Source organism: Pongo abelii, chromosome 11 (assembly GCF_028885655.2).
Source record: "Pongo abelii isolate AG06213 chromosome 11, NHGRI_mPonAbe1-v2.0_pri, whole genome shotgun sequence".
NCBI lineage: Eukaryota > Metazoa > Chordata > Mammalia > Primates > Hominidae > Pongo > Pongo abelii.
In genome coordinates, this window is record NC_071996.2 from 16,925,661 (window position 1) to 16,942,756 (window position 17,096).

General features: G+C 47.4%; 1 pseudogene; it reads left to right on the top strand.

The window, feature by feature from the left end:
- The first annotated feature begins 10,750 nt into the window (after positions 1-10,750).
- On the top strand, positions 10,751-15,703 carry LOC100937172 (mediator of RNA polymerase II transcription subunit 15-like; annotated as a pseudogene).
- Positions 15,704-17,096: the final 1,393 nt, after the last annotated feature.

Consider the following 17,096-nt stretch of genomic DNA (forward strand, 5'->3'; position numbering starts at 1 on the left):
ACTGCACAACGCAATACTCTTCATCCATAACAAACTAACATAATTTTCATGTGGAGCCATATGGATGAACCTGGAAAATATGTTAAATAAAATAAGCCAGGCATAGAAAAACAAGCAGATTCATCTCACTTACATGGAATCCAGAAAACTTTGCCTTTGATAAGTAGAAGGCACAGTAGTGGTTTTCTGAGGAGAGGAGAAGAAGGGAATGGGAGGATCGGTTATGGAAACAAAGTTGCAGTTAGGACAAATACATTCTTGTGCTCTATACCACAGCTGGGTGATTCTGGTTAACTATTTTGTTATCTGGTTAACTACGTTTTTCAAAAAAGCTAGAAGGGAGCAATTCCAATGTTGTCACAAAAGAAGAATAATACCTGTATGAGAGAACAGATATGCCAAGTATCCTGATTTGATCATTACTAAAAATATACATGAATCAAAATGTCCCAGAGGAACAACAGTCCTGGCATACTCTTTAATTATATACTTTATCATGCACAGAAATTTAAGAAATGTGAATACACAATGCTGATGATCACATGGAACCACAAATGGCCCTGAATGTCTAAGGAATCCTGAGAAATAGAAACTAAGTTAGAGGACTCACAATCCCTGATATGCTGCTGTGCTCCAGCCTGGGTGAGAGAATGAGACTCTGTCTCAAAAAAATTGTTAGAAAATTTGAGGGAAACATAGAAGTGATAACTACAGAGACTCTGTCACTCAGGCTGGAGTGCAAGTGGCATGATCATGGCTCACTGCAGCCTTGACCTCTCCGGCACAAGTGATCCTCCCACCTCTGCCTCCTGAATAGCTGGAACTACAGGCACACACCACCACGCCTGGCTAATTTTTTTGTATTTTTTGTAGAGATGAAGTTTTGCCATGTTGCCTAGGCTGGTCTCAAATTCTTCGGCTCAAGTGATCTGTCCACCTCGGCCTTGCAAAGTGCTTGGATTACAGGCATGAGCCATCATGCCTGGCCATAAGAAAATATGCATGGCTACATCAAAGTGAAAAATTTTTGCAAGGAAAAGGAAACAATGAACCCAAAAAGGAAGGCTGGGAGAACGTTTTGAGGAATCATGTATGGGCTAAGGGGTTGTTATGGAAAATATGCAACACATTAACAGTACTAAGTAGCAACAAAAAAACCAATGATCCACCCAAAACTGAGCAGGGACCCTGAATAGACATTTCTGCAAAGAGGACAGTAAACCACACGCAAGGTCCCTTCCCCCAGTCAGGTAGCCATGACTAGAGGGACAGAGCTAGGCAGGCACTGCAGGAAGTGGAGAAATGTGACCCCCTACGTCCCGATGGCAGAGACACAGATTTAAAAATTCACCAGACCGGGTGCAGTAGTTAATGCCTGTAATCCCAGCACTTTGGGAAGTTGAGGCGCGAGGATTGCTTTGAGCTCAGAAGTTTGAGACAAGCCCAAGCAACATCGTGAAACCCTGTCGCTATCAAAAATACAAAAAAAAAAAAAAAATAGCTGGGCATGGTGGCACAGGCCCAGATACTGGAGAGGCTGAGGCTGGAGAATCCCTTAAGCCCAGAAAATGGAGGTTGCAGTGAGCTGAGATCCACCACTGCACTCCAGCCTGGGCAACAGGGCAAGACTGTATCTCCAAAAAAAATAAAAACAATTAAAAAAATTAGCAAACCCTGGAGGCTAAGTTGGATCCTTTCCTTCCATCTGAGGCTTGAAAGCAAGGCAGCCAAACTGCGGCCTGGCCCCTACACCCCACCTGGGCCAGGCTTCCCACAGCCAGAGCTTTCCTCTCTCTCCAACTATATGGGGAGTCTCCCTCAGAAACAGCCCTAAAGCCTCCCACACGTTCCAACCTCAAAAGCCCTCAGGGAGTAAGTACTACTGTAAAATTAATGGTAAAATAGCAAGAGAGAAGAGAAAAAGGAAAAGGAGTGAGAATCTAGCAGAAATACACAGAACATCCCAGAAAATGAAAGCTTCTGTACTCACCATGAAAGAAAAATGCCCCAAAGAAGCTGGGCCACGGAGAAGCCAGACCGAAGCGTTGTCCTCAGCAGTCAGTGCCACGGACAGGAGGTGTTTCTTCCCCAGGATGCGCCCTCAAGTTATCCCAAAGCTGCCGTGGCGTCTGGTGACTCCTGATAATTCTAAAATTCATATGGAATCAAAAAAGAGCCCACATAGCCAAAGCAAGACTAAGCAGAAAGAACAAATCTGGAGGCATTACATTACCTGACTTCAATCTATACTACAAGGCCATAGTCAGCAAAACAGCATAATGCTGGTATAAAAATAAGCACATAGACCAATGGAACAGAATAGAGAACCCAGAAATAAACCCAAATACTTTCAGCCAACTGGTCTTTGACAAAGCAAACAAAAACATAAAGTGGGGAAAGAACACCCTACTCAACATATGGTGCTTGGATAACTGGCAAGCCACATGCCAAGAAATGAAACTGGATCCCGATCTCTTAGCTTATACAAAAGTCAACTTAAATCTGAGACCTGAAACCATAAAAATTCTAGAAGATAACATTAGAAAACCCCTTATACACATTGGCTTAGGCAGAGACTTCATGACCAAGAACCCAAAAGCAAGTGTGAAAACAACAAAATGAAGATAAACAGGTGAGAATTAAACCAAAAAGTTTCTGCACAGCAAGAGAAACAATTAGCAGAGTAAACAGACAACCCACAGAATGGGAGAAAATCTTCACAATCTATACATCTGACAAAGGATTAATATCCAGAATCTACAAGGTACTCAAATTAGCAGGAAAAAAAACCAATCCCTTCAAATAATGGGCTAAGGACTTGAATAGACAATTCTCAAAAGGAGATATAAAAAATGGCCAACTAACATGAAAAAATGCTCATCATCACTAATGATCAGGGAAATATAAATCAAAACCACAATGTCAGGCCAGGAGCGGTGGCTCACACCTGACATCCCAGCACTTTGGGAGACTGAGGTGGGTGGATCACAAAGTCAAGAGATCGAGACCACCCTGGCCAACATGGTGAAAACCATACAAAAATTAGCCGGGCATAGTGGCAGGCACCTGTAGTCCCAGCTACTTGGGAGGCTGAGGCAGGAGAATCACTTGAACCCAGGAGGTGGAAGGTACAGTAAACCAAGGTTGCACCACTGCACTCCAGCCTGGCAACAGAGAGGACTCCATCTCAAAAAAAAAAAAAAAGAAAAAGAAAAAGAAAAAAAAAAAAAACCCCAATGCCATGCCACCTTACTTCTACAAGAATGGCCATAATCAAAACATCAAAAAATAAAAAATATTGGTGGGCATTTGGTGAAAAGGGAACACTTCTATACTGCTAGTGGTAATATAAACTAGTACAACCACTATGCTAAACATAGTTCTTAAAGAACTAAAAGTAGAACTACCATTTAATCCAGCAATTCCATTACTGGGTATCTACCCAGAGAGAAAAATAAGTCATTATATAAAAAAGATGCTTGCACACACAAGTTTATAACAGCACAATTCACAATAGCAAAAGTATGTAACCAGCCTAAATGCCCATCAACGAGTAGATTAAAAAATTGTGATATATATATATACACGTATACAAACATACATACATATATCTTATGGAATACTATTTAGTCATAAAAAGGAAAAAAATAATGGCATTCACAGCAACCTGGATGGGATCAGAGACTATTATTCTAAGTGAAGTAACGTAAGAATGGAAAAGCAAACATCGTATGCTCTCGCTAGTAAGAGGGCGCTAAGCTATGAGGATGCAAAGGCATTAGAATACTACAACGGACTTTGGGGACTTGGGAGAAAGGGTGGGAGGGGGTGAGGAATATAAGGCTACAAATTGTATACAGTGTATACTACACAGATGTTGGGTGCACCAAAATCTCGGGAATCACCTCTAAATAACTTACTCACATAATCAAACACCACCTTTTCCCCAAAACCCTATGGAAATAAAATAAAGAACTTTTTGTTTATGCATACCACATATTTTTTAACTTTTTTCACAGGTTCTTTGAGATATAATTTATATATTATTTAACTCACTCATTTATTGAATATAGTGTTTATCAGCTTTAATGGGTTTTTTGTGGAGTCTAAAACACAGACAATCTCACCCCTTCCTTTCCTATTTAGATGCCTTTCCTTTGTTTGCCTTGTATAATTACTCTGGCAGGTCAATCACATATAATGTTCTCAGCATTTGTAATTTGACATCAAATCCATCTGTTGTAATACACTGTTACTTTTCAACTTGAAAACATGGACATTTATCACTACTCTCCCTTTCTCTTGATCTAGTTCTTATAAAAAAAAAAACCTATCAATGTAAACCAGGATATTTTTCTACAAAACAATTTCAAACACACTAAAATTTTTAATCTAATGATTTTTAAACTTTGTCAATGACTTTGTGGTCTCTCAGAACAAATCCAACACCTTTAGTAGGAAAAATTATGTTAATTCCTACATTACCATTGGGTCTAGCCAAGAGTTGACCAAAGGTGATATTAACAGATATGCTTATTTATTACCTTGTTCTCACAGTTCTAGCATAAGTCTTGAAAAATCTAGTAAAAATTTGAAAAGACTATATAATTGCACAAACTCCCTCTCTCATGAGTCACACCGTTAATCCAGAATATTATTTTTAAGTTATTGTAAAGCCAACAATATGATGTAGTGTATAAAAATAATCCTAACTTTATTAGTATGTTCTATAAGTGAAACATGTAATTGATACTATTTACTAAATATCTCATATTTATTTACATAGAAACAAAGGAATCAAAAGCATGTCTATTATCTAACATTTAAATGACTAAAAATACTTGAGATAGCATTGCTACATAAATGCTATGTAAATGCTGACAAAAGTAAAAACGTCATCCCCTACATTTGCTAAATATATTGTAACACGTTATAAGCATTTTTAAAATATATCACTAATGGTTGGGTCAAGTCAGCAAAAATGATTCTAAGTATTTAACTGTGGAAAAATTTAGTACAGGGGATAGTATTCATGTGATGGAAGGATTGTAAATGGAACCCAGAGATTAGCAGCAGCAGTAAGTTTTAATTGCATACCAGGCGCAGAGTCTAGAATACAAGACAGAACTGCAGATAAAATCTGACTCTTTCCAGCATAGCTAGGAGACATGGCTAACTTCACCTGTCTGGAGACCTTACCTAGAAATCTAACGGCTCCAAACCAAGTAAACGAAACTATTTTCCCAAGTCAAAGAATCAATTTATGACATTAAAGCACTTCTAAAACTTAACCTCTGACTTCAATTAGACCAAATGGATAAATTTTGAAGATATTTTTATTTTACCACTGATTTTAACACCATCTTTATTTCCCAAAGATTACTGAAGTCACATGAAATAAAAGGTATTAGAGCTTCTATTTTTCTGACAAAATATTTAAGAGCTTTCATTTTCTTTTAAGCCCAGTCATTATATATACATCACATACACAACACTTCTAGACAAGAAAAGATCTAGCAGTTGTTAAGTTTTTCTTTCCCATTTTATGAACCATAACACAATTTCCACAGACCATCTACAACATGATTAAATTTATCTGACCTGTCCTGTATTTCCCTCTTTTGTAATTAGTCATTCTACTTTAGGATAACAATTTGCCATATAAGATCCTCTCTCATATAACATTTCTTTCCTTCATAACATTTCTTAAAATAAATACATCTTCATAACCACAATTTTCTTTAGATCTCTCTCCCCTACTAATTTCTGATGCCCACCCAAACCAAAAAGGTCAGACAATGCAAGGCAAAACAGAGGAGAGCCTGAGATTTTTGAAAGGGAACTGTCTGCTTAAAGTTATTGGGGTTCCATGGGGAAAACAGAGGTTTCTCCTAAAATGGGGTTTGTGGAACCTTGTTTTTCCTTAAGGAGTCCCAGGTGTCAGAAATTATCTTAGATCCTCTCATGTGGGCATCAAGAGTGGCAACAAGACAGACTAGTGTAATAATTCAGACAACTGAGCAGAAAAAAATAACTTACTACTGTCCCCACTGTAATGATGGATAAAGTGAGGCACCATGCAGTTGAAAAATTCATGTTCACATAACTAGGATCCACAGCTCACTCTTTAACATAATTTTGCCAACTCTATGCCCAGTCACTGATGTACCTGTATGGCAGCTCATAGCCCCCTTGGAACTTAGAACTTGGGTTTCATTCCTGCTCTACAGCTATATAATTTAACAATTTTCCTTTGAATTTGTTGGATTCTAACCCTGTATATCTCAAATTTTATTAGTATTACTGAATCTTAAAGGGAGCTGTGATGTCTTTAGAAATATTAAACCTATAAACAAGGTCTATATGAGGTTAAACAGTATTCAAATTTCTATACGCTTTAAAACATGGACACAATGTATTGAGAAACACACTTACGAAACTGCACCCAATCAACTGTGGACAAAAATTTAGATATTATCTCTTCCATATAAGCTATCTAGTGGTATTTATACATATTCTTCCATGTATCAACAGTATCTTACATGCTCATAACCTTAAAAATAACAAGTGTCTAAATTATAGGCCTTACACATTTCTACGGGCTTGAAAAATGATACAATATAGATTGTCTTTAAAGCAGTCAAGAAAATGCATAAACTTCTAGAGGAATCAGTAAAATAAAAATAAAAAGTTCACACCGATAGTAGTAATACTAGGAATAAAAGACGGCTCAACACCACAGGTTCTTAGAGACAAAAGTTAATAAAGCCTTGTTTTTGGTTGTGACTCTCTGCCTTAAAACATACACGGCCGGGCGCGGTGGCTCATGCCTGTAATCCAAACACTTTGGGAGGCCATGGTGGGTGGATCACCTGAGGTCAGGTGTTCTAGGCTAGCCTGGCCAACATGGTGAAACCCCATCTCTACTAAAACTACAAAAATTAGCCAGGCGTGGTGGCAGGCACCTATAATCCCAGCTACTCAGGGGGCCAAGACAGAAGAACTGCTTTCACCCAGGAGGCGGAGGTTGCAGTGAGCCGAGATCGGGCCATCGTACTCCAGCCTGGGGGACAAGAGGGAGACTTCATTTCAAAAAAAAAAAAAAAAATTACACACGATTCTCCCCACTTCCTTTTTCTCTTGCAAAGAGGTGGTGATGAACCAGGTTTGCTCAGGCAGATGACAATACTCTTGAAAATGGTGGCAGAGAGCCAGGTGCGGTGGCTCACACCTCCAATCCCAGCACTTTGGGAAGCTGAGGCGGGTGGATCACTTGAGGTCGGGAGTTCAAGACCATGCTGACCAACATAGAGAAAACCCCATCTCTACTAAAAACACAAAGTTAGCTGGGCATGGTGGCGCATGCCTGCAATCCCAGTTACTCGGGAGACTTGCTTGAACCCGGGAGGCGGAGGTTGCAGTGAGCCGAGATCACCCCATTGCACTCCAGCCTGGGCAACAAGAGCTAAACTCCATCTCAAAAAAGAAAGAAAGGAAATGGTGGCAGAGAAAGAAAATGAAGGCAATACGGTTCACTTAGTAATCTCATTAATGAGAACTTACCCCGTGACTCTTGCATAGCTCCAAATATGTGAGAGACATGAAATGGCTGTTTGCTACCAATATTTTATGTGATGCTTCATTTTTTGATTCTCTGAATAACTACTTATAACACATTAGCCCATTTATGCCAGACGCTGTAATTTTTTCAATTTTTGCATGAGTGAAAAATCAGACCTTGTCAATAACCTTGAGCAGTAGGATGTAACTCCCTCATCCTTAGCGTTCCAATAATGGAACTCTAAGCATAAGTGGGTTAACACGATCATGAAAGCATAGCTATTCAAGTAACTAATTATACAACTGATTTTTTTTCCTCATCCCTCAAACATAGTAAGGAACCAGTTATTTTAAAAATACAACACAGTGACAATTTTGGCTTGTTGTTTGTTAAGGCCATTGCTTGGCATAAAGAAAACAAGAAAAGGAGAAACAAAAATAGAAACATGAAATAGAAGCAGCAGCAAAAGAAAATGAAGAGGAATAAGAAGATAAGAAGAATATACAGACTAGAAAAAGCAAAAAGAACAAGTGCAGGAATTAGAAGGCCTATTATGACACCTTTTATCCCCTCCTCAATTCACAAAATTTGAAAAAGTCCAAGACTATCACAACAAAAAAGAAGGAAAAAATGGCCAGGTGTGGTAGCTCACGCCTATAATCCTAGCACTTTGGGAGGCCAAGGTGGGCGGATCATGAGGTCAAGAGATCTAGACCACCCTGGCTAACACTGTGAAACCCCATCTCTACTAAAAATACAAAAATAAAATTAGCTGGGAGTGGTGGCGGGCGCCTGTAGTCCCAGCTACTAGGGAGGCTGAGGCAGGAGGATGGTGTGAACCCAGAAAGCGGAGCTTGCAGTGAGCCGAGATCGTGCCACTGCACTCCAGCCAGGGCAAAAGAGCGAGACTCTGTCTCAAAAACACACACGCACACACAGTCACCCCCCAAATTTTGTTAAGAATGAGACAATGCTGCCACTCACGCCTGGCTCAGAAGGAGGGCACCCTCCAGAGATTGCAAAAGAAGGGGGAGGACTCCTTTCCCTAAGTGCGCACCCACCACTGCCACCGAGGCCCACGGTACAGCACCCGCAGGTTCCTCCCCACCCCAGATCGGGCCGGGCCCTGCAGCGCTCCTACTCCCCCTTTCCGGCCCCCAGACTTGCTGCCACTACCACCACCAGCACCAATGCCAACACAACTGCTGTCGCCGTCAATGCAGCAGCCCACCCTACAAGATTCCCACCACCTTGCCCCCACGGGCACCCTCTACCACTCCTGCCGAGCTGCAGTCTCCGTGGCTGCCACCAATCACATGAGGCAAGCTGCAGAGTCACACCATATGCAGGCTCCAGCGTACCACAGGTGATTCCTTCTCCTCCTCCTCCAGCCTGGCTTGGAGCAGCTAGACGGGCAAAGCCAGAAAAGCCTAGAATGGGATGCAGGGAGTGGTAGTGTTAGAGCCCCACCTTGTGACGCTGGCCACTGGGTGGCAGGGACCAGCTTCAGCTAAGGCACTCACACCCACCCTCCAAAGTCCAGCCTCCCTTTCTGGCAAAAGCTGGCCAGGAACTGGGGCCTGGGGTGGGTGTGAGTGCCTTCGCTGAAACCATCCCCATCCGGGTGCAGCTGGCCAGAAATTGCTGGGCCCACCGGGGCTGCACTCCTTGGGGAGCAGAAGTAGGAGAAACTCAGACCCAGCCAGCCCTCCCTACTCAACTGCTGGTTCCCGTTCCTGACACCTCCACCCACAGTGCCCTGTTCCCACAGTCCCCCGTGATGCCCACCAATCCCCACCCGGTAGTCCCAGGTGGTCTCCCCAACACAGAGCATGGGGTGTGGGCAGGAGGTACAGGCCGGAGAACCACAGTGGGTGTGGGGGCCCTGCTGTACTCAAGATTGCACTAGCAGGAAGAGATCACTTTCTAGAGTCTGGAGTCCGGAAAGGAGAAGAGTCACCCGAAGGAGCAAGGAGACCATGGCTGTTGCTGTCGCTACCACCTCGGCAGCCGACCAACACCACTGGCAGTATAGCCCCCATAGCACCCCTAACCTGACCCCTGCCACCGGCAGTGTATCCCCCGGACAGCACACCCAACACACCCTGTGCCAGTTGCAGGCAGTGTAACCCCAATACCCCCCCAACCACCCCCTCCACAGGCAGTGTAGCACCCGATAGTGCCCACAACCTGACCCAGCCACAGGTGTTGCTGCACAAGACAGCACCCCAAAATCGCCGCCCCCACCCTGCCACGGGTAGCGCAGCTCCTAATAGTGCACCCTGAGTTAGGGCACCCGACAACACTCCTAAACCACCCCCCACTGCCAGCATTGCAGCTCCGAATAACCACCCAACCCACTCCTTGCCCCGGGCAGTGCAGCAGAAAATAGCGCCCCTAACCTAACCCATCCCCCGCCACTGGCAGTACACGTTAGTGCACACAACCTGCCTCCCCCCCACCACCCTCGCCACCGCAAGCAGTGTAGCCCCCGATAGCCAGCCAACACCCCCCCACTGCCAGCAAAGCAATCTCGGAGAGTGCCCCCAACCAGCCCCCTGACACAGGCAGTGCAGTCTCGTGCAGTGAGCCCCAATAGGACACCCAACCCCTGCCCCCACAGGCGGGCAGTGCATCCCCGGATAACTTACCTACACCGGAACATTTCTACCACTCTGGCCGAGCTGCAGTGTCCGAAGTCACCACCAACCGCACCGAGGCGAGCCGGGGTGGCTCAGGCTCCAGCCTCCAGCATGCGTCTGTGCCGCTCCCTTCTACTCGTCTTCCTGCCCAGCAGGAGAAGCTCCCGCTGCCGGCCGCCCTCCTACTGCTCTGTTGACACCACCAACTGCAGTGAGCCAGTGTCCGGGGCTCCAGCCAGAAACAGGTGGCAGCCAGGCCGGATTCCACACGCAAAGCTGAAGAACCTGAAATGACCTGACGCCGCCTCAGCATGCTTTACGTACTCAGGTTGCGCACATGCAGTTCCCGGACTACATGTTCTGATTGGATGAGAGAAAAACCTCTACTCTGATTGGACTTTATTTTCATGCTGTGATTGGTTGTCTTTAGACTTGCTCTCATCCAATCAGAACATGATAATAAAGTCCAATCCGAGTAACCCTGGAGGGTTTTTCTCATCCAATCAGAACATGCAGTCAGGAATCCTCCTCTATATAACTTCGGTATATGACTGTTGCTGAAGGGAAGTCAGGCTCTTCCAGGTTCCCGTATTTTCCTATGGAGCTGCTCAGTGCCTGGCTTAGAGGACCGGGAATGGGTAATCACCAGCCGTACGCTGGAGGCTGGAGCCGCTCCACCGTGGCTCGCCTCGCTGCGATTGGTGGTAACCGCGACCGAGACGGCAGTGTGGCGGGAGCTGTAAGAGGAGGAAAATAGTTTTGGGATAGATGGAGGGGGTAAAGAGGGTGGTTAGTGCCAAAGGGAAAAGAGAATAGCGAGCAGGAGAACGCGTTGCAAAAAGACGGTGGGGAAAAGATGGTGGGAAAAAAACTTTTTGGGTAGATGGAGGGGGGAAAACAGGGTGGGGAGCGGGAGGGAGGGAAGGTTTTGCAGAAAGATGGTGGGTAAAAAGTTTATGGGTAGATGGAGGAGGAAAGAGAGGGTGGTGGAGGGGAGAAACAGCGTTGAGCAGTAGGGAGAGAAGGTTTTGTGAAAAGACAGTGGGGAGAAAAGGTTTTGGGTAGATAGAGGGGGAAAAGAGGGTAATGGGTGGGGGAAGGGAAAAGAGGGTAACGGGTGGGGGAAGGGAAAAGGGTAGCCAGGGGGAGGAAGACAAGGTTTTGCAAAAAGATAGTGGGCAGAAAAGAAAGACGGTGGAGAAAGAAAAGACAGTGGGTAAAAAGTGTTTGGGTAGATGGAGGGGGGAAAGAGGGTAACGAGAAGGAGGAAAGAGGGTGACGAGAGGGAGCAGGGAAAGAGAGTTGGGAAAAAAAATGGGAAAATAGTTTGGGGTAGATGGAAGGCAAAAAAGAGAGTGGCAAGCAGGATAGGGCAAAGAAGAGGACAAGTGGGAAGGGGGGAAGACTGAAAAGACAGTGGGGAATATTCTAGGGGGTAGATGGAGGGGGAAAAGAGGGAGGTGAGCAGGAGTTGGGAGAAGGCTTTGCGAAAAGACTGGGATTACAAAGTGCTGGGATTACAGACATGAGCCACCGTGCCCGGCCATGATTTCAGTTTTTAAAAATGCGTTGTAACTTGTTTTTTGGCCTAACACATAGTCTGTTGTGGAGAATAATCCATATGCTATTCAGTGGAATGTGCATTATGCAGTTGCGGAGTGGAAAGCTGTGTAAATGTTAGGTCTATTTGGTATAGAGTACAGTTTAACTGATGATGTTTTGTTGTCTGGATGATCTGTCCATTGACAATAGTGGGGTGTTCATTATAGCAGAGCGTTGAGATATTCTGTTACTGTATTGCAGTCTATCCTTTAAGGTCTGTTAATATTTGCTTCTGTATTTAGTTGCTTGAGTGCTGGTTGTATATGCACTTATAATTGTTATGCTGCTGTTTACTTTTTTCTCATTATATAATTATCTTCATTTTTTTCTTTTTTTGACTGAAAGTCTGTATAATCTAAGTAGAGCTACTCCTGCTTTTTTTGGTTTCCACTGGTATGGGATATCATTTATCATGTCTTCACTTTCAGTCTATGTATGTCTATAGGTGAACTGAGTTTCTTGTAGGCAGTATATAATTGGGTCTTGTATTTTAATCCATTCAGCCACTCTGTCTTAATTGGAGAATTTAATTCATTTATATTCAAGGTTATTATTAACGGGTAAAAACATACTACTGCCATTTTTTACTTGTTTTCTGGTTGTTTTGCTACTCTCTCTTTTTTCTTTTCTTCTGTATCCCTTCTTTCCTCTTTCTCTTCTCTCTGATCTCTCTCTTTCTTTCTTTTCTTTCTTCCTTCCCTTCCTTCCTGTCTTTATTTGTAGTGAGGTAATTTTTTCTGGTAGTGTGTTTTAATTGCTTGCTTTCATTTTCAGAGTGTCTATTATTGATTTTTGTTTTCTGGTTACCATGAGGCAAACAACGTAATTATAACAAGTTATTTTAAACTGAAGAAGACTTAACTTTGATTTGTCCCAGCTACTCCAGAGGCTCAGGTGGGAGGATTGCTTGACCCTGGGAGGCCAAGGTTACAGTGAGTTGAGATCGCGCCACTGCAAATATAAATAAATAAATAAACAAACAATAGCTTATAATGAATTCTGATTGTAAATTTTGAGATGATGATTGATAAGGTATAAAGAAGAAAGTGAAAATCAGTCATAATCTCATTACCCAAATATAACTACTACTAATGTTTTGGTACATATGCTTCCTAATTCATAACTCTCTCTCTCTCTCTCTCACACACACACACACACACACAAACACACACACACACACACACACACACACACACGCTCGTACACATAAAATAGATACATTTTACACACAGATACAATTTTATTGTAACATTTTAAGAAAAACAGCTTTGTAATTTTTTATTTAAAAATATTGGCAGGGCGCGGTGACTCATGCCTGTAATCCTAGCACTATGGGAGGCCCAGGCAGGCGGATCACAAGGTCAGGAGATCGAGACCATCCTGGCTAACACGGTGAAACCCCGTCTCTACTAAAAATACAAAAAAAAAAATTAGCTGGGCATGGTGGCGGGCGCCTGTAGTCCCAGCTGCTCGGGAGGCTGAGGTAGGAGAATGGCAAGAACCCAGGAGGTGGAGCTTGCAGTGAGCCGAGATGGCGCCACTGCACTCCAGCCTGGGTGACAGAGTGAGACTCCGTCTCAAAAAAAAAAAAAACTCAAGAATGACATGGCAGTGGTGAGTGGGATCCTGGGCATCCCTGGGGGAATTGGGGCTCCCCCAAGAGCTCCTGGGAGCACCGCTGGGAGGGGCCTTCAAGGTTAGGGTGGCTGGGTAGGGGCTGGGCCTGACCTGAGACCCTGCCCACCAGGCCTCTTCCAGGCCAGGTTTGCTGTACTGGGTGGGAACGTGGGAGAAGTCACTCTCTGTCTGCGGTCCCCATCGGTGCCTCTGCCACCCAGCCCAGAGGGGACAGGGACTCTGGGGAGGACAAGGCTGTGGGGATGGGGGATTATACCCAGGATCGGCCAACATTATCTGCACAAGGGTGGAGGCTGAGAGAGAGGCCTCGGGAATCTGGCTGTGAGGACGGGCCTGGGGTGGGAAAGCCCCCTACATGGGGAACCCTCGGGTTCCGGGCTGCTGACCATGCCCATCCTGCCTCCAGCCCACTCCCCCACTGCCCCCGGTGCCACTGACCAAACAGCAGTACCCATGCCAGCAGCTCCTGGATGCTGTCCTGGCCAACATCCGCTCACCCTCTTCAACCATTCCCTGTACCGCACATTCATTCCAACCATGACTGCCATCCACAGCCCGCCCATCACATACATCCAGCTGGGCTGGGCTTCGCGGAGGATGGCTGCCTGGCCCTGGGCCATGTGTGCCCACTGTGGTCACCATCCTGCCTCCCCAAGGCCCCGGTGGTATGCACCCGGAAGCACAGGCTTGAGGATGATGAGCAGCAGAACATCCCCAGCATGCTCCAGGGCTTGGTGGCCAGGCTGGACCCCAAGTGCATGATAAACCTGGACCCTTCTCACTGCAGCAACAATGGCACCATCCGCCTGATCTGCAAGCTGGGTAAGTGTCCAGGAGGGCCAGCCTGGTGCAGGAGAGCAACCCCCGACCGCAGCCCCAGGCCTAGCAGCGGTCCAAGCCGGAGGGCACAGTGTCCGGACCCCACCCTGTGTTCATGTCCCGGCAGGCTGTCTGCTCTGTCTTCACATACACCGGGCCCAGGACAGACTGGCCATGCCTCTGCCCCGACCCCCGGAGCCCACACACCCTCACCTCCCCAACACAGATGTGGCTCTGCTTGCTTGGGGCCCTAGAGAGGTGGCAGGCAGGACCTGTGGGCACCCATCGATGCAGGGCACTCTGGGCTTCAGGTTTGGAAGTCCGAGAGTCAGAGAGACATCCAGGCTTTGCCACAAGCCTCATCAGAATCTCCCGGGGTGTGAAGAGTCCTGTTCGGGAGCAGGGCTGTGAGGCAGGGCAGGCCAGGACTTGTCTGGGTCACCGGTACAGCCTTGTGTGTTGCAAATGACAAGGACCTCCCAAGTGTGCCACCATGTGCCCACCGACTCCCCTACCCAGAGTCCACTGTGGATGGACTGGCAGTGGCTGTATGGTGGGCAGACCCAGAGGGAGCTGTCTGGGGGCCCAGGGCAGGCAGCGGTCATTCTGGAAAACCAGGCTTCCAGTGCTGCAGGGACAGCCTCTGTGCACTCCAGCCCCTCCCAGCTCAGGCCCCTCCCTCCCCTCTTCTGACTCCCCCTGCGCAGGCAGGAGCGGGTTTTCCAGTGGTCAACTGAGAGATAGGGGTCTCTGCTCTTCCTCTGTGTCCCTTTGCCCCTTCATCTTCTGTCAGGTCAGCTGTCCAGGGTGCCTGTGTTCAGTGGCTGAGGGGTGAGAAAGCCTATGGCTCAAGGACAGACCCTGCTTTTCCCAGAGGCCACCAGGGAGCTCAGCGGGGCTGACAGGTCCTACCAGTAGCTTGGGCACACAAGGCCCCATCTGGGTGATGTGGCTCCAGAGAGAGTCATGTTGACAGGGGTCAGTCTCCCTGAGCCCAGAGCTGGCACACAGCAGAGCCAGGGCTGGGTCCCCAAGGTTGTCAGAGGCAAAGCCCTGGGCTCCAAATCCCGTTCAGATTCAGTTCTTCACTGACGAGGCTCTGGGAGGAGAGCCCGATGGCCAGGCAGGCAGCATGCAGGGCTCCTCCTGGTGCTTCAGCCAGTCCTGGGGCTGCCACTTCCCAGAGCACTGCCGGGTGTGCAGGGCGTGGGTGCAGCGCCGGCTGCCTCAGGCTCATGCCCACTGTTCTGTTGCAGGCACCAACCCCTTCCTCAGGTCAATGCACCACTGCGTGACCTCCAAGCAGCTGCAGCTCCCAGACAAGCACTTGGTTACCACCTTGCTCAACAGCTGTGCCGGGAGCATCCACAAGGCCTGCCTCTCGGCTGCCTAGCCAGGACTGCAGGGATGGCCCAAAGCCTCATCAGGGCCAAGGACGCATGCCTCCTGTCAGACACTTCTAGGTGTTGGCGTCCATGGAGAGCCTGGAGTTAGGTTAGCTTTCCTCCTTTTCTCTCCTGCCTTGGGGATCTGCCAAATGAAATCCCACAGGCGCGGTGGAGCGGGCTGCTCGCCGTGGCCTGTCCAGGGTCCGGGTCCGTCTCAGCAGCATGAGGGTGCGCACTCAGGGTGTTGTTAGAGCTTCTTGTGTGTGCTCGACACACCCCTGCTCCTTTCTATAGGAGAACACAGAGGACATAGGAAACCCTTCAAACACACATCGGATTCTCTGCTCACAGTTTTGGGTTCAGGCTGCGCTGCTTTGGGCAGGTGGGGCTCCCCCTAGGGAAGCCCCTAAGTCCAGGGCACAGGCTGCCTGTCGGAGGGAGGGCTGGCCCATGGCTGCTGCCAGCTCCCCACCACCAGCTGGGCCTCAGCCCTCACGGCATTCCTGCTGAGCACTGTGGGGCCCCCAGGGAGCAGGGGCAGGAGGGATCCTGCTGCTGGCACCCCTGTGTCACTCGTGTGAGGGCCGTGTCCCCATTGTGAAGGATGAAGAGTGAGGCCCTCTGGACCCGCGTCCTCAGAACACTATGCGCTGCGCCACCCAGAGAGAGCGGGCCTGGCGGTGGGTGGGGCCGTGCAGTGAGCGCCTCCCTATGTTTCCCACTACCCTGGGCACCGGCCAGCAGCCCTTTGGTGACAAGAGTCCCCCCTTTTAATGCATACCACCCCATCATCTGTGATTGTTATAATCTTGTTATTCCTGTGTTTGTCAGGACTTGTCACTGTGTCCCCCGCTCCATGAAACTGGGCCTGCTGTCCTGTTAGGATACTGTAAGCCCCCGGGCCTCGGCTGTCCTTTCTGACACACTGTCCCATTCCTTGGCCTGGTTCATCCCCCAGCTTCCTGGCAAAGTTCCTGCTCCCTGAAGCAGGAAGAGGCTCAGATTAATGCCAAGGAAGTGGGGCCGTGGGCCTGGGAAGACTGTGTGGCTGGCTGAGGGTGGGCACTAAGCTGGCCACCCCACCCCCAACAGTGGACATGGCTGTGCTGTGGCAGAAGGGGTGGTGCGGGCATGGCCACGGCACTCAAGACAGCCCTCCGAGGAGGAGGGCGAGCCTGGCTGGACCCCCTGTCTGCGGTGCTGTGTCAGGGCAGGAGAGGACAGCGTCTTGCCCCCAGGAGTGTGCAGTCTGGGCAAGAGATAGAGTGATCATATGTTTGGAACACAGCTCCAGCCCAGCCAGGGGACCAGAAAAGCCCTCCTGCTTCCAGGGAGGATGTGCAGGGCTCTGCCAATGCCTCTCTCCCAGGGCCGCTGGCAGGTCCCAGGATGAGCAAGACTGGGCTGCCCAGGCAGGTCCCTGCAGACAGCGGCGGCTGGGAAGGG